The following is a 27,490-nucleotide window of genomic DNA, read 5'->3' on the forward strand; positions in this document are numbered from 1 at the left end:
TTGATTATTTCAATAAAAAGTATGGAAGGTAAGAGTTAAATGTGTATGCCTCATTTTCCATTTTTAAGGCCTTATTTCTTGAAGGTGGTATCCCTGCATCATAATTACCCTAATTACTGGTTTAAAATGCTGGTTCAAGGCCCTGTTCCTACACCTCTGGCTTAGTCTCTGAGGAGAGAGCCTTAGGATCCACATTTCATTACAAAAGAAATCTCTAGGAAGTTCTAATGTAATTGAAAATTAGAGAACTGCTGGGTTGAGTGGTGACTTGTGAGCAGTTAAAAGAGAAGGAAACGATCCCTTGGAACTAACCAAGGTTCAGGAAGAAGTCATGGCAGGTGATTCTTACATCTTCTTGACAGGTACATTAGTTATGTAACTCAGAGAAATGTGGTAGACAGTGGATGTAAGTGCAGGAGACTTGACAACGTTTTCATCAGCCTTGCAGGCGTGAAGGAGCAATACCCATTAAATACAAAAATCAGGATTCCATGCAAGCAAGACCGTGGCTGGTGTGCAGATCCAGTTTAGGTTCTGACACCTTAAAGTGGTTTTTAGAGAAGCTGTAATGCACACATAGGAGATTTTCCAGAGGAGCTAAGGAATTAAAAGTTCTGTAATTTGAGAAGTCACTAAATTTTCTGTTCTTGGTTCTTAACTCTTCTGAACACTGGTGTAGTTGGTAGCACTAGGAGACCTTTAAAAAGTACTGAGGCCAAAGCTCTGACCCCAGGCCAATTAGGTTAGCATCTCTGGGAGTGGGACCCACAATTGCTATTTTTTTCAATGCCCTCCAGGCAATGTTAGTGCTTAAACAGAGTGGAGAACCACTGGCTTAGAGAGAAAGACCATGTTTACAAATCTGTGAGCTCTAATGTGGAAGATGAGCATAAGTGTTTCTATAAAACACCCTCCTGCTTGACCATTCACATGGCAGAAGTGGACACTGGTCTGAGTCAATAAATGGCTACTAGGACAGCTCGGTTGCCAAGCCCAGATTCTCAATGCTATGAGACATTTCTTCTCCTTACTAGATAGGCATGGACTGCCTTGACATGGATCTTTCAGATACTGGCAATACATTGATCAAGATACATGAAAATCGACTCTCCCCGATCTCATGAGTTTTCACAGTTTCACCCACCACTTGCACTGAGGACTTCCTTATCTGGGCCTCCAGCCACAGAGCTCATCTATCCAATTACATCTCCATCTGGATCTCTCACTGAAACCTCAAGTTAATATGAGGTTAAAACCTGAACTGAACTCGTTATCTAACCCCACTCCTGCTCCTGTTCCTCTATTTTCCTGGTCGATGAAACCACTATCCTCCCAGGTGTAGGAGCCTGGTGGCCACCTTTGGCTTCTCTGCCTCCGTCAGCCCCCTCACATACACTCAGTTCCAAGTTCTTTCCCGGTTCTGCCCCCACTCCACCTGTACTGCCACTGCTGTAGCCTTCATCTCCCTAGAACTCCCTCAAAAGCCTCTCAAGGGTAGCTCTACTTCCCATCTTCTCTCCTTCCAAGACAGCAGCCTGAGGGGTTGCTCTAATCTTAAAACATGACGACATCAGTCCCCACTTAGGAGTTCTCAGTGCCTCTCCCCTCATCACCAGCTACAAGAAAAAATATCCACACTTTAATATGACAAATGGGACCCTCCATGGCCCAGCTCCTGCCCACATTTCCAGACTCATCTCCCATAACTTCCTACCTCACAGTTTTTCCTCCAGCAACACTGAAGTATAGACAACAAGAACTGCCTTTGCTTACTTACATGGTTCTCTTTACCTAGAATTTATTACCCTCACTCCTTCACTTAACTTCATGCATCCTTTAAATTTCAATTCAAGCTCATCTACTCCAGAGAGTATTACCAGATTTCCCAGGTCCAGTACCTTCTTCCCAGGCTGGGAACATGACCCTCCCCTGACTCTCGTCTAAAGACTGACTCTAGCTGGGAGTGGTGGCTCATTCCTGTAATCCCAGCACTTTGGGAGGCCGAGGAGGGCGGATCACCTGAGGTCAGGAGTTCACGACCAGCCTCACCAACAGGGTGAACCCCACCGTCTCTACTAAAAATACAAGAATTAGCCAGGTGTGGTGGTACATGTCTATAATGCCAGCTACTCAGAAGGTTGAGGCAAGAGAACTACTTGAACTTGGGAGGTGGAGGTTGCAGCCAGCCGAGATCGCACCACTGTTCTCCAGCCTGGACAACAGAGCAAGACTCCATTTCAAAAAAAAGAAAAGGGAAAAAAAAAGAAAAGATTGACTGTTCCACTCAGCTCTTGGGAACCCAGTTGGTCCTATCACCAGAAATGAGTCCTATGAGCAGCGTGGAGTGGGTGCTCAACATATATTTTCTGATTGAATACTGGTTAAATGATGGAGCAGCCTCAGGAGAGCATTGCTATGTTCACATAATTTAGGGATTAAAGAACAGTGTGGACTTCGGGGCACAATGGAACTTTTTCCCCTATAGGGACAAATATATGGCTACTGGCTTCCTAATAGTGGAGAAAGATCACTTTGTGATATCCAGGTCTGCTCGACATGCTGGCATGAGAAAAGGGAAGAGACCGACTTCTGCCAGTGAATATGTTTACACCAGGTTCTGGGGATCAGGAACATCATTGTTGATGAGACCTTAGGATGGGGAGTTTAGAGGGCTGGATGAGAGCATACCCATTTTGTGTGGCTCCCAAGGAAGGGACACCCTGGCCTTCTGGGAGTTGCAAAGAGCTTTCTCTGGCCTATTTACTTTAACTGCAAGGCAGGGGCACTGAAGGAGCTGGTGAAGTACTATGAACCACTGTTCTCAGAGCAGAGGGGTGGAGAAATGCAGTAGGAAATGGAAACATTTAGGTCAAAACATTTCCAGCATTTCAGCATCTAAGGATCAAAATGGCCTCACTGACCTCTGGCTGCTTGGAACTTTCACACCAGATCAGCCATCAGCAAAGTGAAAACTTGGTTTCTGTGTAGACAACACTGTTTATGTCCCAGGAGAGGAGAAAACTTCCTATGCAAACCACACAGAAAGGAGTGATGGACCCGAATGACTAACTTGGCAGGCAAGTCTGGGTTTTGTCAGCTGCTGTGCGGCCATTGAGGTTTTCTCTTCCATCCCTGTTCTTGCCACAGCAGACTTTTCTAGGTACCTCCATTTTTCACTTGGAAAATGAGAGCCATTAAGCTCTTTCTTTCTTTTCCCTAGCACATCATGATTCCAGGAAAGAATCTTTAACTTTCACGGAAGCATCAGTGATTTAAGAGGTGAATTCCAAGAGGAGAAATGGATATTTTTGCAGGAAACAAAGGCTTACGCTTCTTCAGAAAAGAAATTGAAAATAGGTGTTATGCCCTGGAGAAGGCGCTGGTCAGAGTGTCAAGACCCTGGCTCCTGTTCTGGCTGGTAACCCTAGGTAGCACACTTCTATTGATGGAGGTTTCCTTATTTCTCAGGATGAAGGCTTAGAACCAGATGCTCTCTTGGCTCCTTCTCTGATCTCATTTTCCATGACGCTAGAAATTCTTAGATCTGCCCCAAATTAATATATATCTCTTATCCTAATTAAATAACATCCCAGAGTGCAGAGACAGTGTGCAATTGAGGTAATTAGACCATGCTCCTTAATTTGTTCAGAATCATAGAGTAAGAAAGCCACTACCATCACCATTATCACCCTGCCCCTGACCACCATTATCATTGTCACCACCATTACCTCCACAACTATCACCACCACCATTAATACCATCACCAACACCACTGCCATCACCACTACCTCTACCACCACCACTGCATTAACCTTGATCATCACCACCACCACTACTATCATGACTATCGCTACCGCCACCATCAACATCACTACCACCACCATGATCATCACCACCATTATTGTCACCCCCCACCACCACTATCACCATCACCACCAACACTATTACTATCACCATGATCACCACCACCATCACCATCATGGCTATTGCTACCACCACCACCATCAACACCACTACCACCACGATCATCATCACCACCATTATTGTCACCCACCACAACTACCATAACCACTATAACTACCACCACCATCACCTTACCACCATTATCTCTCCACTATCACCCCACCACTACCACCATCACCACATCCCACATCATCACCCCTACCATCACATTCCTACATCACCAACCTGACCATCACTACCACCACCACTACAATAATCAACCCTACCACCACCACCACTATTACCACCACCACCACCGCCGCCAGCATCACCACCCTACGACCAGCATTACCACCCCCATCATCACCACCACCACTACCACCAACACCACCATCACCACCACCACTACCATCACCTTCATGAGAAATACAGTGCTACTTTTTAAAATGGGAAAATTTATAAAAATGTCCTAATTTGAGGGACTGATGTTAATTCCAGGAAACATTCTGGAATGGGATGTGGAATGAGCTTTTAGATTGAAGCTATGATTTCAAGGAAACAACATAGGTTCACTGAAATTAGTTTACATCAGACCAACAAAATTGCTTCTTCGACAAGATTATTGGACAGAAGATCAAAGAAATACCAGTGATGAAGAATATGTTACCTTTGTCAAGACCTTTGATAAGATTCCTCTAATAATGTTGAAAAAATGGAGAAATATGGGCTTGATGACAGTACAAAAAGTTGAATAAAGTTTTAAGTGCTGTTTAATTATTGAATTAATATCTATGTTTAGGGAACATACAGTGGAATGCCTCAGAATCCTAGAATGTTCATTATTTTTATTGATGACTTAGACGAGGAGGTCATGCATATCATAATCAGGGATGGCAGGAAGCTGGCTGAAAGGGACAGTAAATATCCTGGATGATAGAATCACAGTCAGAAATATCTGGGCAAGTTGGCAAGACAGACGGAACTGAATAAGATAAAATGAGAAACAAGGCACAGTCTCTCTCTAGAGTGGCTGTGGGGGGTGTTCACTGTCTGGGGTGAAGGCAAGGAGATGCAGGTGGGCAGTGCGGTTCAAGAGCAAGTTTAAAAGAGAATTGGGTTACTTCAGTTGATATTAAGCTCAACAGGTGTCAATGGTATAGATTCTTAATTAGACCTTAACGAGTTTTAACAGAAATAGGAAATAGAATGAGGAGGTGGTAATTTCAGTCTTCTCGATGCTGATTAGGACTCCCTTGAAATTTTGCACTTCATTCTTTAAGAATAAAGAAATTAGAGAAAACTGGGACAGGAGTGATGATAATAATAGTGAGGCCACTGGAGCAAATGGCCTTCAAGGTAGGGAGGAGTCATGGAAAGGGCACTGGGCAGGGAGTTGAGAGCCAAGTTGCTCCATGATGGGGCTGCGAGATCTTGAGAGCTGGTTCAGGACTCCCTGAGGAGAGGCATGGACTATGGTGTTTGACTGGTCTGCTCTCGTAGGTTTTGGTCCTCTGGTCCAGCCACACTGTGGGTAGGTTCCTTTTTCCCTCCCTCACCCCTCCAGGGACAGGTTCTCTTGAGGCCATGAGCAAAATTTCCCACTCTTGATATGTCATTCAGAGTCACAAATGATACTCATCATTTCTCTTGGAAAGCTTTCAAAAGTCTCCTTTCCATGATTTCCGGAGAAGCCAAGATCAAGGCAATCCTAACCCACATCACCACACACAGCAGTTATCAGTTATTGAGGCAGCAAAGCAAAAGTCCCAAGAGAAAAAGGGAAGATAAATGAAGAGAAAAGGCTTTGAAATCACATGGACCTGAGTTTAAATCTCAGACTCTCCTGTCAGCTTTGTGACCACAGTCAAATTGCTTAAAATTTCTGAGACTCAGATTCCTTATCGGTGAGGTGGGATTAATACCAGGCATGTAGTGATGTGAATATGAGGTGAAGTCATGCATGTACAAAACATAACACAATATGGGACACAGAGTCAGTGCCCAGTAAGTGCTATTGCTATTATCACCATAACACTGACTACCACCGTCCCTCCTTTACCTTCTTCTCCCTCATCTCTTCTGTGCTGGTGCAGAGGGTATAGTGGAAAACAAAACAGACACAGACACACACGTTGCTTGCACCAAGCTCACACTCTAGCAAAGTCCAGTTAAACTTTTTACAATGATGGAAATCTTCCATATGTGCATTCTCCAATATGGTAGCCAGAAGTCACATGCTGCATTTAAGCACTAGCAATGTGACTTGTGTGACTGAGGAACTGAATTTTAAATTTAATTCAATTTGTTATTTTATTTTATTTTTTGAGACGGAGTCTTGTTCTTTCCCCCAGCCTGGAGTGCAGTGGCGCCATCTTGGCTCACTGCCACCTTCTGCCTTCCAGGTTCAAGCTATTCTCCTGCCTCAGCCTCCTGAGTAGCTGGAATTAAAGGTGCACACCACCAAGCCTGGCTAATTTTTGTTTTCAGTAGAGATGGGGTTTCACCCTGTTGGTCAGGTTGGTCTCGAACTCCTGACATGATCTGCCTGCCTCGGCCTCCCAAAGTGCTAGGATTACAGGTATGAGCCACCACGCCAGCCCATTTAATTTTAATAAACTAAAATTAAACATGGAAATAGTCACGTGTGGAAACAGAGAGCACAGCTCTAGACACCTTTCAGGTGCATTTCTGGGACTGACTAGCCTGAGCAGAATAAAGGTGCACTGAAAGAGAAAGGCACATAAAGCCTCCAGTACAGGACCTGGAAAATTCTCTTATTTATTCATCCATCATATTTAATTATTGATTATGGATTGGTACTATCTCAGGTGCTAGAGATAGAAAAAACAATTAGGCATGGTCTTTGCCTTCAGGGGGCTCACAGTTCAGCAGGAGAAATGCAAATAAGTGACTTCACCATAGTGAGGTAAGCTTATGCACAGGATAGGGCTTCCCTGAAGGATGTTTCAGAACCTAAGCTGAATCTTGCATAAACTGATCTCAGTGTGGGAGCAACAACAAATTATATTCCAGGGCTACTAAACACACTGCTAGGGGCAGAGGTGGCTTGAAGATCAACAAGGCTCTAGGAATAACTCATAGCTAGGGCCAACTTCTTTTCTTCGAATCAATCTCTCTCTCTCTCTCTCTCTGTCTCTCTCTCTCTCTGTGTGTGTGTGTGTGTGGTGTATGTGTGTGTGTGTGGTTTTGTATTGCTTGATTCAATCTCTCTTCTGCCAGCCACATTTTTTTTTCTACCTGAGGACAATTTTTTTTTTTAAGATGGATATAACCTTATTTTTTATTTTTATTTTTCATTTTTGAGCTGGAGTCTCACTCTGTCACCTAGGCTGGAGTGCAGTGGTGTGATCTTAGCTCACTGCAACCTCTGCCTCCTGGGTTCAAGCAATTCTCCTGCCTCAGCCTCCTGAGTAGCTGGGATTACAGGCACCTGCCACCTATCCGGCTATTTTTTTTTTTTTTTTTTGTATTTTTAGTAAATACAGGGTTTCACCATGTTAGCCAGGATGGTCTCGATCTCCTGACCTCGTGATCTGCTCGCCTTGGCCTCCCAAAGTGCTGGATTACAGGCATGAGCCACTGCACCCAGCTGGGTATAACCTTATTTTTAAATTGTTTTATTACTATTAATAGTTACTAGCCTTGATTTTTTTTTTTAAGCCAGAGAAACTCTGTTATTTATAAAGTGAAATCAGCTCTCACTACAGTTTGGTTGTGGAATTCTGATACTTGGTACAAACAACTCTGTGACTATGGCCAGTATGTGAAGAAGCTGTTGCTGATGAATTAAGCTTGCTGAATCTGGCTGTGATCATGATGCACATTCATAGGAGTGAGTGCTGTTATAATGACTTTATGGAGAAGTGGGATATTAGACATATTTATATATCTTATATGATGGTTTCCTTTGTTCAAAGTTAGTATGTGACATTGGCTAGAGAATTCTGCAGCTGATACTTGCTCACATAAAAATAGGTATAGCTCTATGTTGTATAGTTTCCATAATGACTCCTGAGTGTATAAAGCAGGGTGATATGTGTGATCCCTTCTTCCGTGAGACTGGAGAATGCTCATGTGATGTGGCTTGGTCGTGCAAGGCCTTGGCCTATTTCAATTCCTAAAGGTCATCTGCTTTAACTATGGCCAAGTTGCTTCTGGTTAATGGAATCGCAAATTGGTGAATGCTTTTTGAAAAATGGCTTCTTATGTATACTGTGAGCCTGAAAACATTCATGTCCTTTGACCTAGTGATCTATTTCTAGGAATCTCTCCAAAGGAAGTAATGGGAAATGTGTGCAGTAAAGACTTTGCCAGAGTTGTCTGTAGTTGCTGAAGACAGGAAGCGACTTAAATAACTGACAGTGTAATAACATACAGCCAGGAAAAGCATGTTCACGAAGGTCTTTTGCTACAACGCTAATTAAGAAAAAAAGCTGAGAAGCAATAGCTGCATGTTTGAGTCAGTCAGCTTGGGGTTGAAGCCTGATTCTGCTACATACTAGCTATGTAACATGGGCAAATCTCCTGCACTCTTAGAACCCTAGAAAAATGCAACCCAAGAAAAATGGGATTGATAATAACAATACTCACCTCAGATGGACTCCTGAGGATTAAAGGACATAACGAATATAAAATTTAACACCATGCAAAGTATACTTATTTGGCACCTAATAAATGCAGGCTCTCTGTGGATTGTATGATTTCAAGGCATAAAAATAGATGGAAAGGAAATATGCCAGTATATTAACGTGTGGGATCGAGTGGTAGGATCTTGGGTGATTTATTTGATCTTTGTATACTTTTCAACTTCCCAATTTTTTGGCAATGAACATGAATTACTTTTATACTGAAAGAGTACATCATAATGATGTAATACAATAAGATATATTTTAAAAGCTTTAAAGATTTACCATAAAGAAAGGGTACTTCCCTACCCTTTTCCACCTTCTCTTTCAGGGGAGGAGGTGGGGCCAGCATCCACCAACTCCCATCAGTAGGAGAGGGGAGAGTTTCTGCCTTCTGGATTCTTTCCTCTCAGAGGCTCACACATGCACAGCCTGAGCCTCTGGGAGTGCCTGGGTTGGAGGGATCCTTGCCATCTGTTGATGGTGCTGCGTGGGGAGTTGGAGCAGTTGGGGGAGCTGGAACAGATGATCTTCGTAGTTACTCCCGTCTCTGAGAGTCTAGATTTCAAGACGCGCTGATGTTTACTGTTTTCTCCCCATGTCTTGGTTGATCTGAACCAACCGCTACATAAAACTCTAAGGGGGGAAAGACTCATCTGCTAGCTTCTCACCCCAAAACCCCTCCCAGAAAAATACCTGTAGTAATGCCTATAGTGCTGGATGGAGACAGACGTTAACGGTGATTGTCAAAAACGTCATAGATCAGGAGTAGACAGGGAAGTTAGCTTAGTTGCAGCCGCTTTATTTAAGGAGTAGAATTTATACTCGGACTGGAATCGCCAACAAATGTAGCCTTTTAACGTGACAAACAGTGAAGTCCCTTCCTAGGTTAGACACATGGCTGCAATGAGAGGGACATAAAGTATAACGCGTTGTGTGTCTGTGCCTGGCTTCGTGACCAAACTTTGACATTTGCCCTCTATGATCTAATTTCCTTCATTGACAACCAGGGTGCCCTGTGCCCTGTGCGCCAGCAAGTGGCTCTGCCAGCTGTATTTTACAGACAGAGAATCCCAAGCACCAAAATAACAAAGTTGATAACCCCATCCAGTCCAGAGGGGCCGTTTCCATTCCTGTATCCTGACTGCTGTCTCTCATCATGACTCCCCTAGCGTTCAGCTCCAGATCCAAAGTGTCGTCCCCCAAGCCCCCGAAATAAAGGAATGACAAACAGCCCTCCCAGGCCCTCCTCTCCACAGAGAGGTCATCGTATGCAAATGAAGTCCGGGGAGGCAGCGGCGCAGCGCGGGAGAGCGCGCCCACGGGTTCACAAAGCTCCCGGGCACCACTGCGGCGCAGCCACAAATCGCCTCCCGCTGCAGCAGACCCTCCCGCCGCGCGGGGCACCGGGGTGGTGGGGGGGCGGGGGTCTCGACCGCCGCCCTGAGTTTCGCAGCTGGATCACTCCCATCTGGGTAGTGGTTCTAGCTCTGGTCCCACGCTTTCCACTGCAGTGATGGCGGGGATGCGGGCAGCAAGTGAAATCACCTGTAGGGCTTTTTAGAACTCCACAGCCCCTTCCCCTAATTACAGTCCACTCCCTCAGACGAAGAAAATCTCAGACCAGGCAAGGGCAGGTGGGCCGGTGGAGTCTGCGAAAGCCCCACAGGTGATTTCTGGGTACGCACCTCTCAAGACACAAACACACACACGGACACATCTTGTGACTCCGGGACTACACACATCAACCTTAGATTCTCTTCCTGACCCTTCCCCTGTATTCTCCGAGGCGTCCGTGTTCTCTTCAGCTTCCCTTTAAGTCGCCCTGCCCCGGGGCTTGGTGGCGTGCCCCCAAAGTCCTAGAACCCCGCGGGACAGCAGGAGGCTTTGGCGGCCAGACAGAAAAAGCAGCCCCCGCTTCTCCGACTGCCTGGAGCGCGAACTGGATATCGACTAGCCAAGGTAAGTCCAGAGGGCGGAAATCCGACCAGTTGCTTCAGCAAACTGCCTGGAGCAAGGCCGCCCCCCACCCTCACAGCTTGGAGGCTTGAGGGGGCCTCCCAGTCGCAGAGAGAGCCGAGCCCCACCCTGTGCCTTCCCCAAGCCTGCACCCCTCGAGCAGGGCGCCCCTTCCTGCGGGGCTTTGCGGCAGGTGGAACTGTCGGGGTGGGCGCAGTGGCTTTGGCCGCAGCCCCTTCCCTGGCCGCGGGACCTGCTCCCGCTTTGCCCTCCTTTTCCAAGTTGCTGCACCCGGCGGTCCCGGAGTCGGGACCCCCTCCGCCGCGCCGGCCGCCGTCTTACCTCACTCGGCAACACTTGGTCGCGCGGTGGCCCGGGGCGCTCCTTCCTCGCGGTTTATTCCCTTACTTGGGAGGAAAGAGGAACCGAGAGACAGAAGGGGGACCGAAGCTGGCGTCTGGGCGTCTTCCCGCCCGCGCGGCCCTCTCGGGGGAGGGGGACGCAGCCCGAGTGGGCGCCGCGGAGATCAGCGGCCAGGCTGCGGGTGGCAGCGCCGGGGTCTTCACCTGTGCTCAGGGTTCCGCAGCTCCAAAGCCGTCTATCGCCGTGGCCCGCTACTACGGCACTGCGGCTCTGTGCCCTGCCCCTCGCAGCCTGGCAAGTCCGGCTGCCACTCTTACTGCGGAGCCCTGCCCCCGGGCGCTGAGCCCGCCCCCGCCACACACACCGGCGCGCGCGCGCGTACGCACGGCACACACAGACACGCGCGCCCACACATGGACACGCGTGCGCACACACGAACGTGGGTCCGTCCGCTCCCTGGGAGCCTGACCCCCTTTGGTGCAACTTGGGCGCGGGCATCATCAGGACGTTTCTTACTGACAGGGCTTCGGCTTGGGAGGAGGAGTTACAGGCTTAGGGGTGCGGAGAGGGTGCCGCAGTGATGGGTACCAGAGGCTCCCTGTCCCCGGAGGCGAAGGGCAACTGTTTGACAAACAAATACCGACTGAGTGTTTCCTTTTCTGAACTCGGGTCAAGGCTGCCTTAATATCCCGACCAAATGGAAGAACAAATAAAAACGTAGAATCAACAAGTTCTCCTCGTTTCCTAGGAACTCAGTGTCTCTAGACTCCAAATCACTGGCCCTGTCCAGGGGGACATTTGTGACAACCTTGACCTTGGAGGCAGTGGATTGGTGGCCGTTCAACCTGAAAAGCTTTTCCCCTGGTAGCCATGGTGGCCACTGGCACAGCCTGCTTAGCTGGGCCCTGGGAGTGTTTAATTCCCATTCTCCTTTGCCTTTAGGTGACCATGGACTGTATTCCTGCAGAGCAAATAGATCCCTTCCTTTTTAAAAAACGTAGATAAGCACAGAAAAGGGGCTGGGGTGAGGTGGGGGGGGGGGGAGGGGAATAGGGGAGCCACACTGGCCAAGGCACTGTGACTTGTTGCTTCTCTTTCCATGACGTGCGGCGTGTCCACGTCGGGGGTGATGGTGGTGGTGACACTATTTCAGGCATGTCACACAGCAGGATGACTTCTGTCCATTTCACACCACATTTAGAGTCATTCGAAGTTGAGACTGTCATCTGTAAAATATGTGGAGTTTACCCGTTTCCACAGCCGAGAATTCTTTTCTGCCTGCGGGCAGTGAAGGTCCCCAGGCCAGCACTGTAGGCAAGAAAAGCTTTCTGCAGAGTGTGGAGGCACCAAAGGACCCTGGGCGTCTGCGCCTTTGGGGAAGAAGCCTCAAACATGGAGGTCAAACAGCCCTGAGGACCCTGTTGGGTGGTGTCCATATTGGGTTATCTGCAGGCAGGCTGGTGAGACAGATGAGAAACAGCTGAGAGATCTCCTTAAGGTCACAGGGTGATGAAGGCACAGCTGATACCACAACCTGTGTGTGCAGCTTCTCTTATCCTCTGGGATTCACACCTGCTTCTATCACCCTGGGTTGGTTCTCAAGGTTCCCTTCAGCTAGACTGAAATCATCTTGGTGAGGGTGCCCTCCAAGTTTGTTTTTATCTTTTCTTGTTTCCTTTTCAGTCACGGACTCATTCATTTTACAAGTATTTGCTAAACTCCTACTCTGTCTTCAGGTGCTTCCCCTTAACTCCAGTCATGGGTCTTACTTGGGAGGAAAGAGGAACTGAGAGACAGAAAGGGCTTAGAACTGTCCTTGTCAATGGACGAGGAGAACCGTGAACACAGGTTTCTTGTGTATATTTTCACTGTGCTAGGTCGCGTGGATGTGGAAGACACAATCTTTGCTTTTGTGGCTGCAGGCTCTTTGGAGGAAAATGCACATACGTGTCACAAGAAAAACATTCTGGCTGTCTATTCCTGACTCCTAAAGAAGGCTAAACTGAAGGAGACCCTGTGTTTGAGCATTGTAATGGACTTGGGGCACATGTTTGCAAGTAGCAGTTAGGACAACATTAAGTTGTTCTGCCTATTAGGACAGGAAGGAAGTGAGTTGAATGGAGCAAACGGGGAAGACATGCAGAGACTGAGCGTGGAGCCCCAGCCTGGTTGACAGCACACTGGGGAAGAGTAATGAGAGGGGAGGAACTCTGAGGACGGAGTTGCCAAGCAGGGATTTGGACAGGGGAGATACTTGCAAAGATTGGTAAATAGTTTGCTGTGGGGTGGGCCATGGCAGTCTCTGGTCCAATGGAAGAAATCATTTGTAAAGGCAATATTGTTCACCAATTTCTTTGTGAATGAATTCCTTTGGGAGCTCAGGATGGAGCCACCTGAAGCATCTGGGTTGCTGCAGGATGAGTTCAGAGAAGGCTGTGTGGACTGAGTTACATGCTAATAACACGGAGGAAAAGGGTGGGAATAGAGGCTGAAGCAATGTGGAAGGCAAAGAGGGAGGGGGTGGGAAGAAGCACCCAGAACGATTAGTGCTAATGGAGGCATCATGGAGGAGGTAGGGTTTGGCATAGGGTTCTAAAGGGGAATAGAGATCTTCTGCAAAGATCAACAGGACAAGGGCAATCTAGGCTGGAAGAAAGCAAAAGCAGAAAAGTAAGACAATTGATGATGAGTTTTGGGCCTTCCCAGCAGAAGAAAGGAAGGCTGGGGCAGTATTGTGGGAGCCTCCAAATGCTCTTCTGGGAGCATAGACCTTGGGTCCCATGGTGAGGAGCTATGGCAGGTGTGGATATTTTGTTGTTTGTTTTTGACGGGAAATGAGCTGGGAAGGGTCTGATGCCAGCTTTCCCAAGGGAGGCTTTCTCTATCAGAATGGAGTGCTGTGGGGAGGGAGTCCTTGGTGCTGCTCTCATGAGGAGCCAGAGCCCAGGTGGTTTATGTGGCTCGCCACGCAGGGCACCCAGCTAAGGGGCTGAAATCCAACTCATGCCACACAACCTGGTAGGGCCATGTCTGCCTAGAGCGAAGGATGACTTCTCTCTAATTTGCCTGGGCTGATGGAGGCCCTGCAACTGAGCTCTTTATTGTAGATGGCTGAAGCTACAGTGAAACATTTGCTGTATGTGTAAACGTAAGAGAAAGCAGAAAGAGTCTTGAAGTCAGGACTATCCGTGAGTCTGAGCATGTCTCTGCTCTGTGGTGACATTCTGAGACTTAACTGTAGGGTATAGAGGAGGAAGCTTAGTTCTACCCCTCAAAGATTTTGCAATCCGTGTCATTACAAACCAAATGCCCCAATGGTTAAGAAGCGATGAAAGGCCAGGTGCGGTGGCTCAAGCCTGTAATCCCAGCACTTTGGGAGGCCGAGACGGGTGGATCATGAGGTCAAGAGATCGAGACCATCCTGGTCAACACGGTGAAACCCCGTCTCTACTAAAAACACAAAAAACTAGCTGGGCGTGGTGGCGCGTGCCTGTAATCCCAGCTACTCAGGAGGCTGAGGCAGGAGAATTGCCTGAGCCCAGGAGGCGGAGGTTGCGGTGAGCCGAGATCGCGCCATTGCACTCCAGCCTGGGTAACGACAGCGAAACTCCATCTCAAAAAAAAAAAAAAAAAAAAAGCGATGAAAGACAGTGTGGAATCAAGCCAAATTGTACAGGGGAGATTCTCAGGGCTTGAGAAAAGAGACCTCCTCTGGGCTGAAAGAGTCAAGGCAGGCTTCATGGGGGAGGAGGGCTGGGTTTGGCAGTGGAGCGTGTCTGTGTTGGTTCTCATTCAGAGAAAAGACCTGTGAACAAGGGGCCACAGGAAAGGAAGCTGGGGGCTTCTGAGCGTGGATTTTTAGCCCCCACAGTCACCCTAATGCCATTCCCAGTTGTAGCTCAAGCGCTGTGATGAGTCACTCTTGTTTCTGAGAGATGGGGCATTTTTGGATGTTTAACTAGTTCAACACTTTACATTCCCTGAGACTTCAATGTTGGCAGCTCACACTCACCATGTTGCTCTGGGAACACATCATCCAAGCCAGAAGCTGATGCCTGAGCTGCATTGCCAAGGCAAAGCGAGGGCTGAGTCAGGGTACCTGTGTCTGGAAATTTCTAGTCCCACTGTCTCTGACAAGCTGGGTGAACAGCACTAGACACTTGGAGCATAGCTGAGTTCAGCAAGGTGGGCTGGGCTGGGGGGTTTCTGCTCGCCTTTTTAGGGCTGACTTTTCTCATGTACAGAACACAAAGAATTGCACCAGATGATCTACAAGCTGTCTTCCACCTAATATTTTATGATCTCATAATTAATAGGATCTTTCCATTTTACCAAATAATGACAGGATGGGAACAGATACTAGCCAAGTCCTAACCTTAACTTTCTTCTTGCCTTTGCCTGTGAAGGCTGTGGTGGAGTGAGACTGTGAGACTGTGGGTTGGAAACAGGAGAACCAAGAACTCCTGGTCACAGTTGCATTGTGAATGGGCTTTGGGATCCAGCCCTGGGGATGTAGGCATTTAGAGTTTCTTATCAGTAAAATAAGGGGGCTGGAAACGATTCCTACAGCCCTTTCTGGCACTCTGTTAAGTACTAGCAACTGGACAACTTTTAAGTACTGCCCCTTGCCTAAGTGGGGCCCCTCCACAAGGCAAGCTGGGAAAATTCTCACCGTATCAACTGATAAGCTTGAAGAAAAGCACAACAGAGAAGCCACAGGGTTCAGAATAATATATAGATCATTTTGAATTAGACGGAGTCAAAAGAGCTAGATCTGAGTCTCTAAGCCCCAATTTCCTCTTCTGCAAAGTGGGGATAGTAATCCATGCACCCCAGGGTAATGATTAAATGGAGAAGCTTATTTGAAAGTGTTTTAGAAGCACTATGCAAAAATGTAAAATATAGTTGTTAAAGATAGTCTGTTCTATTAAGGTTGTCTATTTTTTAAAGCCCAATTATTATACTACTTGCTAACATGTCTGCTTCCTAAGAAACAGCAATTCAGGTTAGCAACTCTGTCTCCACGTTCCTAAAGAGAGTAATATTTTAAAATGAAAGGAGCTGGCGGACTTCGGGACCACCAGAGTGTAAATCTGCCCCCCGCCTGGAATTCTGCAGTTTCACTGGAGTTGCTTGCAGTGGATTTCCCAGGAACTTTGATTGTGTTTACTTGACAATGAAGGACACACCTACCCATCCAAGATCCTGCTTTGATGATTGCCTATCAGGAGACAAATGGTAGAAAGAGGGGAAGGAGCTATGAGTGAGTAGGGAGCCAAAGAAGGAGGCTTTCTTCTTTCTGTTGTATTTTGGGCAAAGGATGTTAAACTTTATGCTTTAATGAGCTTGTAAAAAGGCTAATTTGGGTTCACTACATTACTCTAGGTCTGTTTTCTGCTATGTCTGGTCAGAAGACGCTGCCGTGGAATTCTTCACTGTTGTCCCTGGAGGGGAAACTTTTCACCGGGGACGCTGGGAAGAGCCACAGAGAGGAAAAGGTTCTAGCTCCACAAATGACCATTCACTTCAAAGTCTGCCCAGCCCACAAAACGTTTGAAAGGATCAGTCTATCTTTAGAAATCCTGGTCACTTCTTTATCTCCTGTTAACCAATTTTGAGGGACAAAATGTCACAACATGTTAGAAACTGAGGGAGCCCCAAGTGCTAGCATTTCCTTCTATCCGTTCTTCCTATTTGCTCCTGCCAGATTAACTTCTGAGAGTTGAGACTCCAAAGTCCTCGCTTTGTTCAAATCCTTCAAAGCCTCGATCCCGCATCCGTAAAATGGATGTAATAATAATTAGGCATAGGCTTTTACGGAAGATAGATGAAACATTTATAAACAGGCTACAATAGGATTGGTCACACAGTAGGTTCTTAATAAATGGAGTTATTGTTATTACTGCCTTAATAGAGAGTCCTTAAAATGGCATTCAGGACCCTCCATGAAGTCAAACTGTAAGGATAAACAAATATTGGTCCCAGCTCACTCATCCACTGGCCCTCCAGTAAACTTCTCAAGAACATGGGCATGCATGCTCCCTGGCTACGTCTTCCAAACACACCTTGCACCTGCCCTCCCCCATCCTGCTCAGGTTACTCCCACGGCTGGGAGAACTGCCTTTTTCTCCCTCTCTTGCTCCCTGTCTAGTGCCTCTTAAATTCACCCAGTTGAAGTTAATTATCCTCTCTCCTGTACTTCCATTGAAACTTGTTTATAATTTATTCCAGTACTTACAACAGACTGCCTTGTATTACAATTACTTGTATATGCTTCATACCCATTGCCCCGTCCCATCCATGGAACAGCAATTTATCCTCCTTAGATGACATCTTAATTGTTTTCCTATCACCCACAGAGTATTGGAAATAGTAGGGAATCAATCATATCAAACTGAATTTAAAGAAGACAACTACACGTCCCTATTGGCTCCAAGATTCTACAATTACAGGAAGGTTTATTCCCATTTTCAAATCTTGCTAAAGAACTTCCTCTCACAGAGCACCTATCGTGAGCCAGGCACCACGCAGACTTGATGTTAATCCTTTCAAGAGCGCTGTGAGGACAGAACCATCATCCTCTCTTTACACAGAAGTGGATGGCTCGGGATCTCCCAGGCTGTACGCGGTGGAGGCACTATTAGAAACCAGAAGCCACAGTGTGCTGTGCGCTTCCTCTAAGAGAGCTTCTCTCACACTGAGCTTGCTTTAATTTTCATTCTACAGCACTTGTGAACAAATTGAACTGCATTCTATAAAACTGGCTTATTGTTGCTTGGGCCATATTTTTTTATGTCCTTGTCTGAATTCTCCAAGTAGATTTTAATATAGTTGTAGAGCAACAAAATAATAGAAATAAACATTTATTAAGTATTTATAATGTATTTAGCATTTTCTACACACACATCCTAAGAAGATGCTATTAATCCTATCCCATAAGGAGTTTCAGTGGGGTAGCTGCTACTGGCGGGAGTTACTACCTGGGAAAGCAGTCCTCAGGACAGAGACTATTTTTTCACCCTACAAATTTGTTGTTGTTGTTATTTCAACCACCAGAATACCAGCTGCATCTCAGCCCTCATGTTTGTTGAATGGGTGATGGGATCTCTTTATTCTCTCACCTATGCTTACCTAAATCCCTGACCCATACATAGCCTGTGAAGTGACGGATCATTACTTGCTCTCTTCTCCCACTGGAGAAGAAAATGGGAGACTGAGAGAGGAGGCATGGTTCCCTACCAAACAGAGGCAGTCTCAGGAGATGAGCCTTCAGCCCAGGCGGAAGTGACGTGACATCTCTTCTGGGCTAGATGCTCAATAGGTGTGGTCCTCACATCGCTTGGGTCAGACTTTTCCACATGCTTGTTAAAATGCCTATTCCTGGGCTCTGCCCTGACCCACTGAATGTACCTCCTCCCTAGAGGGAGAGACTAGAAATCTACATTTTGAACAAGCCCTGCAGGTGACTCACCCCCGAAGTCTGAGCATGACAGCCCGGTCTAAGCATCTCTTCAGGTATCCCTTTTGACTTCAGCAGCTGCTGCAAATACAGCACGCTTTTTCCCCAAGTATCAGCATTCACAATAAGTAAATTAAAAACATGGAAAATTTCATTTCATTGTTTCCCAGTATTGCCCCTTGTCCAAAGGTTACAGTGTAGTCTGACACATTCCATATGTCTATTTTATGATGCGTAAAAGAAAAGGGTGATTCCACAGTTTATAGCATTAGTGCTTCCTATTACTTTCCTTTGCTAATCTCTCGAGTTGGAGCTATGTTGTCAGTTTCTCTTCTGAACACAGTTCTATGAGAAAGTGTATTCCGACTTTCAAACAACAATTTCATAAATAAATTTGCAGAATACAACGTGTTCCTACGTAGGGAACTGTCTGTATTTTAAAGTTTTTGTAGTTATTTGTTCCTGAGAAAAAGATTTTTACAATTGGCCCAAGAAGGATGTAGACTAGGGGCTCTGAATTTTTTCAAATCACCATCTCACAGCTCTCTGGCCAGTGTCATAGCTTACTTTATTCTGTAAATTGTTTCTAGGTGTTTCTGGGAGTTTTGCCAATTAGGGATATATAAATTAGAGGTGTAGAAAGTAGACTTCTTTCCCTCTCATTTGTGAGTTTGATCACTTAACAAATGCTTCTTGGACACTGCCAACGAGTAGATGCCATGCTGGCCACGAGATTCAGACAGGGGTGCTGCTTTCTGTCTCTGAGGGGTTCAGGGTGGTGGAGCAAACATTACAGACCACACAGGGGAAATGTCAGTGGTAAGAAGATAGCGTGGGATGAAAGTCTAAAGAAGAGAGAGTTCAACAGTCTGTGGAGGGAGAATGAAAGAGAAATGGCAAACGCCTACCAAGAATTCTACTGATTGATTGTTTGAGATGGGGTCTTACTCTGTCTCCCAGGCTGGAGTGCAGTAGTGTGATCACAGTACACTGCAGCCTTGACTGCCTGGGTTCAAACCCAGCTATAGCTGCTATAGCCTCCAAAAGGACTTCCCAGGAAAAATGTCAAACTGGAGGGATAAACAAATATTGGTCTTGGCTACTCTGGCTGTTCATCTTCCCAGAAATAGGACCTGGGGAGGTGACCTCCTCAGACAGGGTCTGCCCAGTAGTTTCCATCATATTGGGTTCCACGTCCTTAAATGGAAAATTTGAAAATGGCGCCTCAAACTCAACATGTCCCACATGCAACTTGTATACTAGTGCCCCAGAAATGTGCATCTCTCTGTGTTCCTTTCCTTAGAATATGTATGGCTCCCAGTCTCTGCAAATTCAGCCAAGCTAGGAACCTGGGATTAGCTGAGACTTTCCCTCTCCTGGGCCCCCTTCTCCTCTCCCAGACCCCCTTCCACTTTCAGACCCTGAGCAATGACAATTCGTTTTGCTTTCTTGTTGAATTCCAAGCCTCTAGCCTCAGCCTCCAGAGTAGCTGGGACCACAGGTGTACACTACCATGCCTGGCTAACTTCTTTTCTCTTTTCTTCTTTTCTTTTCTTTTCTTTCTTTATTTCTTCCCCTCCCCTCCCCTCCCCTCCTTCTTGCTTTCTTGCTTTTGAGATGAGGTCTCGCTATGTTGCCAAGGCTGGTCTTGAACTCGGGTTCAAGTGATTCTCCCACCTTGGCCTTTCAAAGTGCTGGGATTATAGGAATGAGCCATCATGCCTGGCTTTGCATTTATATAATGAGAGAAAAGCATCTGGACGGTAACCTCTATTACTTCGAATGTTCCCAACCTCTGCTGGGCTAGGGATTGCACAAGCAGAGCTCCCTTGGTATTTGCAGCAATAGAAAAAATTCCTTTCCCTGTGTTAGGGTGTAGAGGCAGGGGAGATGGACTAGGGTGATTTTTCAAGTGGGTGAGGGCAGAGGATGCTAACTGAAAGGTGGAAGACAGGGAGGACCCCGCATTCTGTAGCCTGTACGAGCTACGAGCTCTATTTCTTCAGAATCTAAACCTACTCCCCTGCCACTTCCTCTTTTTGGTCCTGGTTGTGTCCACTGATATTAAAAAAAAAAAATCCCATCCTTAACAAATTTTTTTAGAGACAAGGTCTCGCTCTGTCACTCAGGCTGGAGTGCAATAGTGTGATCATAGTTCACTGCAGCCGCAGCTCCTGGGCTCTAGCAATCCTCCTACCTCAGCCTCCTGAGTAGCTGAGACTAGAGACATGTGACACCATGCCTGGCTAATTAAAACAAACAAACAAACAAACAATTTTCTTTTGGTAGAGATGGAGTCTCATTATGATGCCCAGGCTGGTCCCAAACTCCTGGCCTCGAGTGTTAACTCTTTTTTTGCAAGGCATCTTTGCAGATGAGTGATGGCAGCTTCCTTGTTTCCTCTCCTCCCCTCCCGCAGAGCATTCACTCATTCATTCCAACACCCAGTCAATAAACCTTTATTTAGCAAACATTCCTTACATGCCTACTTTTCCAGGAACTGTGTCAGTGTGGGAGAATGGAGCCCTGCATTTACATGGGAGGACTGGCATGTGGACATACGGTAACACTATGGCCTCACAAGTGATCCATGAGAGAGGAGCGCAGGGAGGCCAACAAGGTGGCTGGCAGGACTTCTCAGGGACAGATGGTGGTGCCCCATCTGTGTCCTGAAGTCTAGTCCAGGCCTTCCATCTGCCCTCTGAGACACGGTACCACCCACTGACAACTGCAGGCAGCGGTGGTCCCAGGGCCCTACCAAGTGGTGGGCTGGAGACAGGGGTGCTCATCTCTTCCCGATTTCTGCATCCAGTGACATCCGGTGCTAGTTTCAAGCCAGCCGTGGTGGGAGTATTTATGGCACAGAAATCTGCAAATGCTATAAATCAGGACTCTCCCCTACCCATCAGAGCTGATGCCAAATATTTGCTAGAACAACATTGGTCCTACCATACCATTCCACCCCTAATGCCCTGTAGAAACTAACATAGGGATGAGCAAGAGATGCAACCTAGCTTCTGGTTCTAACATGAGTGGTCTGCCGACTTTTCCTACCCCTGCCTCCGCCAAGGTCATGGTTGAACATTCCCTGGGGGCTCTCGCAGTGACTCCTGTCCTTCACTGCATACGTCAGTAGAAACCGTAATGAGTTGCTGGGAGTGATGGTTTGTGGCACCATGTTGAAAATCACAGTAAGCTTGTTTCAGATGGTGGGTTCTCGTACGGCGCATGCAGGTACGGAGGCTAGGGACTGCCGGCCACATGGCTCTTTTCGTATGTTTCTCCCAGAAATATCACCGTCAGTGGAGAAAAATAAACTTGTGTCTTCCTCCTCAGGAATTGAGGCAAAACTTGAAAACTTGAAGTACATCACTGCATGCTTGAGTTTTTTTTTTTTTTTTTTTTTTTTTTTACTCGTCCCATGTTTGTTCATTACAATTATAGAAATGTGGGCTGTGACTCCATGATCTTTTCATGGTTGCTTAATATAGAAATAGAGCATAGACAAAAAAAAAAAAGAAGAAGAAAAAGAAAAAAATAATAAGAAATAAAGAGTAGAAATGTGCTGTTTATCCTCTTGTGTTTGAGTGGGGAGGAGTGCCAGACTGAACTCCCAAAGCTGAGTTGTGGATAAGCACAAATGATCATTGGGCTAGTTTGTTATAGATGACTACCTGCTTTTCATATTTGAAATGGATTAAACTAGAAAAATGAATACACTGAGATATTTGCTTTTGTGGCCTGGGTGTTGATGTTACCTCACCTCTGTGGCATTAAGAAAAGGGGAGTGGGGACGGGGAATAGGAACTCTGCCAATTTGCCATCAATCTGCAAAGTAAGAATCAGCTCCTTTTGTTGGATTCTGGATGCATGTTTTTTGGCTGTCTTCTGCTGACAATTATATTTAATGGTAATTTAAGAAACTGATTGATGCCATTTAGTCCTATGCAGTTTTATAATTAATTTCTAATCTTCTCTGGAACCTCAAAGATACAGAGAAGAAAGGAAGGAAAAGAATGAAGACACTCATCCTGTGCCTACGCCAGGCACTCTCTCCTATGCCATTTCAGTCTCACAATCACCCTTTACGGGAGAGAAGACCCTAAAACCTGGGAAGTGAGATGAGCTGCCCAAGGTCACACCCCTGGGGTGGCGGTAGCAGGAAGCAGACTCAGTCCTGTTGGGCATCAGGACCCACGTTCCTTCCACCTTGTTGCTTCTCCTCATAATCACCAGATGTTTTCAAAATCCAGAGAAACTGATGCCAAACTCATTTTTTTCCACAAACCAAGAGGGCCCCAGAGCTCCTTGTGCAGGGAGATATGTCCAGGGGATGTTCTGTGATCAGTGTCCCCCTAGAGCTGCGGGCATTTGGCCAGAGTGCCCCCGAGGGATGTAGGATCATTCCTGTAGTTGTGAGGCAGGGGGAACCAACCCAAGAGCCGCTGGAAGAGGAAAAATGGAAGAAAAAGAGCAGTAACAACTACTGACATCAACCCATCCCCTCCTCCGCACTGGTTACCTTCCTGGGCCAGTTCTCATCCTGACCCTAAAAGGAAGGTATTAGTATAAACATTTTACAGATGAAGAAGAAACTGAGCATTAGAGAGTAGACGCAACTTGGCCAAAGTCACATGACCGTTTTCTCCTGGAATTTGAACCAAAGATGACAGGGCTCTAAAGTCTGTGCTCTTTCTGCTGTGCCAAGCCATCCTCTGGAGGTAACTCTGAGGTCCCTTAGCTTTTTCTCTCCCATTGCAGAAATCCCACTTTGGGGATTTCTTTGTTGCTTGTCATGTTTTCTTTTTCTACTTTATTGTCCCTGCATATTATTTATCTTTATGCTTTTCCCTGATATTCTCCCCATCATTGTGGCTTTTCCTCCCGAAGTAGCAGCGGTCATCTGGGGTCATCCTTGGCCTCTTTCCGCAGGTGTACACACCTGTTCCCTTCTGTTGGAGCTGCTGCACTCCCCCTTCCATGCCTGAAACCAGCATAGAAAAAGCATATCTGTAACCAGCATACCTAGAGGGTGAGGGCCAAATAAGAGAAATGGTAGGTTTTGGTGTTCTGTACAGTGAGTGAGATTTCTTAGTAGGAAACTTAGAAGAATTTCTCAACCCAACCATAGCTGCTATAGCCTCCAAAAGGACTTCCCAGGAAAAATGTCAAACTGGAGGGATAAACAAATATTTGTCTTGGCTACTCTGGCTGTTCATCTTCCCAGAAATGGGACCTGGGGAGGTGACCTCCTCAGACAGGGTCTGCCCAGTAGTTTCCATCATATTGGGTTCCATGTCCTTAAATGGAAAATTTGAAAATGGCGCCTCAAACTCAACATGTCCCACATGCAACTTGTATCCTAGTGCCCCAGAAATGTGCATCTCTCTGTGTTCTTTTCCTTAGAATATGTATGGCTCTGAGTCTCTGCAAATTCAGCCAAGCTAGGAACCTCGGGGTTGGCTGAGACTTCCCCTCTCCTGGGCCTCCTTCTTCCTCTCCTGGACCCCCTTCCACCTTGAGTCCCTGAGCAATGACAATTGGTTTTACTTTTTTGTTGATTTCCAAATCCGCTGCGAGAGAGGAAGATTCCTCATTGCTGTACTTCCTGCCTTCGTTTAGACTTGCATCCTCTCTCCCTGGACAGCTGTGCTGGCCTCCTGGCCATTTTCCATGCCACGAGTATTGTTGTGCCAGTCCAATTTCCTAATCTACACCTTCTATCCTGCAGCTAGAATTAGCTTTCCAAAGTACAGATCAAATCATATTACTCTCCGTGATTTTATCTTGTTAAAATCTCACTGATACTTTCAATATAAAATCCTAAACTACTTTGCCCAACCTGTAAGATCCTTTGTGATCTGGCCCCTGCTTACCTTGTTTTGACTCATTTTTCACCTCTTCCTACTCCTTCCTATGCTCCACACATTTTTGAACTACTTCATTTGGAAGTTTAAGTAGTTATCAGTCCTTGTTCCTTTCCTAAAAATATGTTTTGTTTTTTTTGAGACAGGGTCTCGCCCAGGCTAGAGTGCAGTGGTGTGATCATGGCTCACTGTAGCCTCACCCTCCTGGGTTCAAGTGATCCTCCTGCCTCAGCCTCCTGAGTGGCTGAGACTACAGGCATGCATCACCATGCCTTGCTAATTTTTGTATTTTTTGTAAAGAAGAGGTTTCACCATGTTGCCCAGGCTTGTCTCGAACTCCTCAGCTCAGGCGACCCACCTGCCTTGGCCTCCCAAAGTGCTGGGATTACAGGCATGAGCCACTGTGTCTGGCCAAAATATGTGTTTTTATCACAACTTTTAAGTGAAGAATGTGAGCCTCAACTCACAGAGCTGGTAAGTGGCAAAATCTGATTTTAAAGACAAGCCTCACTGACTCTGAAGATTTTAAAGACAAGCCTCGCTGACTCTGACAGACTAGGGGAGCCGGGCATACTTTGTGGAGCCCACCAGGTCTGCAATGAGGAAGAGGTGGAGACGGAAACAATGCAACTCAGAAAGCCCTGACATCATCTCATTGTACCCCTGTCATTTTTCTCTGACCCACATGATGTTGCAGATGTTAGGGGTGACTGAGCCCCAAGATTAGTAATCATTGCAAAACTCACTGTGGCCAAGGAGAAAGCAAGCCATTCATCATGTGAACTGTGCTCAGATTCCATTGCTTGAGTTTAATCAGACTAATGAACCAGCTGGCTTCCTTTCTAAAACGATTTCTGCTGTTTCCATAACTGAGTAACAGCACAGCAGGATTTGAAAGGAAGAGGGAAGAAAATTTGGGGAGAAAAGACATCCTCCAAGTTAGCCAGCTGACAAGTTGGCTGTGCTGGTAAATGCGGGGCAGAGTGACTGCGGTGTGAGGAGGAAGTGTGTGGGACCTTGCTGATGTCCAGTCCAGGCCTATTACCTCCAAGCAAATGTACCCAAGGAAGAGAGGAGGCTTTTTAAAGGATGGATAAGGACAGCTCTAGGGGACTTACAGGCCAGTGTGTTCAAAGAACAGCCAGGGTGTTGAAGGAGTGGAACCCAATAATACATTCATTTATCTAACGTTTATTGATTCCACAATATTGTAAGCATTGCCAATACAATGATGGGCTCTGCCTCAAATAATTTAAAATCAAGGCAATTATTTGCAAATTTCTTTAAACCACAGAATTGTTCCAACAAAGCCTTTAAGATAAACCCAACAGTGGAACAAAGGCTAAGCTCCATGTGGCCCTGGCGAGGTCCCTCTGAAGCCTACTGCTACACAGAGTTAAGTGGACCATGCTGAGATGCAGGACTGAGGGGCAGAGGACATAGAGCTATCCTCTAACATTTGATGGGGATCTTGAGGAAGGAGGGTCTGGTGTATCCATTGTGGTACCATGTTAGTCAAAACTCTTATTAAGAAGAAACAGCAGAAAGTGAATCCAAACTTTGAATTACCAAGCTGCAGAAAGAGCAGGAAGATGAATAGGCCTCATGAACAACTGGAACCAGGGATAGAATGTCGTCCGTTCTTTATTCCCCCTCCCCTCTCCTCCTAAGCCCAATCTGATCTCTATTTCTTTCTGAACTTCAGCCTCATCCTCTCACACTCAAGACCAACTTTCTCCAGATGGCAGAGAACAATGATATCTTGTCTTGGTTCTAACTTTAAAATCCCAGGGAAGGAATCTGATTGACATGAGTGAAGTGCCCACTCTAGGACCAGCCATCTGTGGCCTAACTGGAGGAGAAGGTCCTGGACGCTCCAGCTGAACCCACGGGGCTGGAATGAAGTTCCATGGGGCTCCCTTAAAGGATCTGAAGGACAGAGTGAGAGACAACAAGCCAAAAGTTAGAGGGAAATCCATCTTGGCTCAAGAAAAGAAAGAAGTCCTAATGGTCAGAGATGATAACGAGATTCTCCTGCTGCTTCTAGCAGAATATAACACATTTTTCACATGATTCCCTCATGTGCCTTACTCAGAGTCAGCCAGGCTTCCTATTTATTTGGGAAAAGTGTTTTGTAGGTTTTGTTTTAGAGTGCAGAGGATGTGATATACAGGCTCTTACAGGATGCCCAAGTGTGTCATGCTGGGCTGAACCTCTCCTGGTTCAGTAGTAATAATAACAGTGATGGCTTCTGAATGTCATGGCATTAATTTCATACTTTATCTTACTTAATCTTTGAATGAGTCCATTAGGGTAAGTATTATCTCATTTTTCATACAAGGAAACCAAATCAAGAGTGGGAAAAGTTAAGCAACTTGCTCTAAGTTACTCAGTTACTAAGTGGTAGAGCTGGGATTTGATCTGCCAAGCCTTACTATTAATCACTGCCCTCTTTGCCTTCGAGACCCAACCCAACATCCCCCAAGGCCAACTCTATCTGTGTCTTTTAGGGGCAGGATAAGTGCCTGATTGATTCAATTGGCCCTGGGGCTTTTGAAATTATGGTTTTAGCATGAAAAATGTCAGTGCTAGAGAGATGAGTGACCAGGAGAGACATTGGGGTAGGGGTGGGAATGGTCTAAGAGCACAAGACTGGCTGGGCACAGTGGCTCATGCCTGTAATCCCAGGACTTTGGGAGGCCAAGGCAGGTGGATCACCTGAGGTCAGAAGTTTGAGACCAGCCTGGCCAACATGGGGAAACCCTGTCTCTACTAAAGATTAAAAAATTAGCTGGGTGTGGTGCTATGCACCTGTAATCCCAGCTACTCGGGAGGCTGAAGCAGGAGAATCACTTGAACCTGCGAGGTGGAGGGCACAGTGAGCCAAGATCATGCCACTGCACTCCAGCCTGGATGGCAGAGTAAGACCTCTTTAAAAAGAAAAGCAGAAGATGAAAATTTATTCAATCCATTCATTCCACAAACATTTGCTGAATTCCTAATACTCTAGAGATAACTCAAAGTACCTTCTCGTCTACTCCATACTCTGCATTCTAAGGGCATCCCCACCGAGAGGACTTGCCTCAGTGAGTGGTCATGAACATTTGCGTACCTGTGTCTTATGCCATGTGGCAGCCCACACATTGATACCCTGACTGGCACTTGACACAAGGATGGCCAACTAGCCTAGAGGTTAGCCCGTGGCTGTAACTTGAGCTTGCCTTGAAAAGATGAGCTGGGACAGAAGGACCCTC

At 46.3% G+C, this 27,490-nt stretch overlaps 1 protein-coding gene and 1 long non-coding RNA gene across 8 annotated transcripts in view; one reads left to right on the forward strand and one right to left on the reverse strand.

Annotated features, from left to right (window-relative positions):
- Positions 1–11,240, reverse strand: part of DGKG (diacylglycerol kinase gamma) — a 209,015-nt gene extending 197,775 nt beyond the window's left edge. For 2 of the 7 annotated variants that reach the window (XM_003926986.4, XM_074404671.1), the window contains exon 1: positions 10,890–11,239. The gene's annotated coding sequence lies outside the window, so the exon portion shown is untranslated. Of the gene's footprint in view, positions 1–10,889 lie in introns of all 7 variants that reach the window. The other 5 variants (XM_003926985.4, XM_010337689.3, XM_003926984.4 and 2 more) reach the window with 3 other exon arrangements.
- The window catches only part of LOC141585410 (uncharacterized), a 34,669-nt gene continuing 17,113 nt past the window's right edge, over positions 9,935–27,490 (forward strand). The window contains exon 1 of the long non-coding RNA XR_012518854.1: positions 9,935–10,550. This is a non-coding gene — a long non-coding RNA (uncharacterized LOC141585410). The remainder of the gene's footprint in view (positions 10,551–27,490) is intronic.

Source organism: Saimiri boliviensis, chromosome 8 (genome assembly GCF_048565385.1).
Source record: "Saimiri boliviensis isolate mSaiBol1 chromosome 8, mSaiBol1.pri, whole genome shotgun sequence".
NCBI lineage: Eukaryota > Metazoa > Chordata > Mammalia > Primates > Cebidae > Saimiri > Saimiri boliviensis.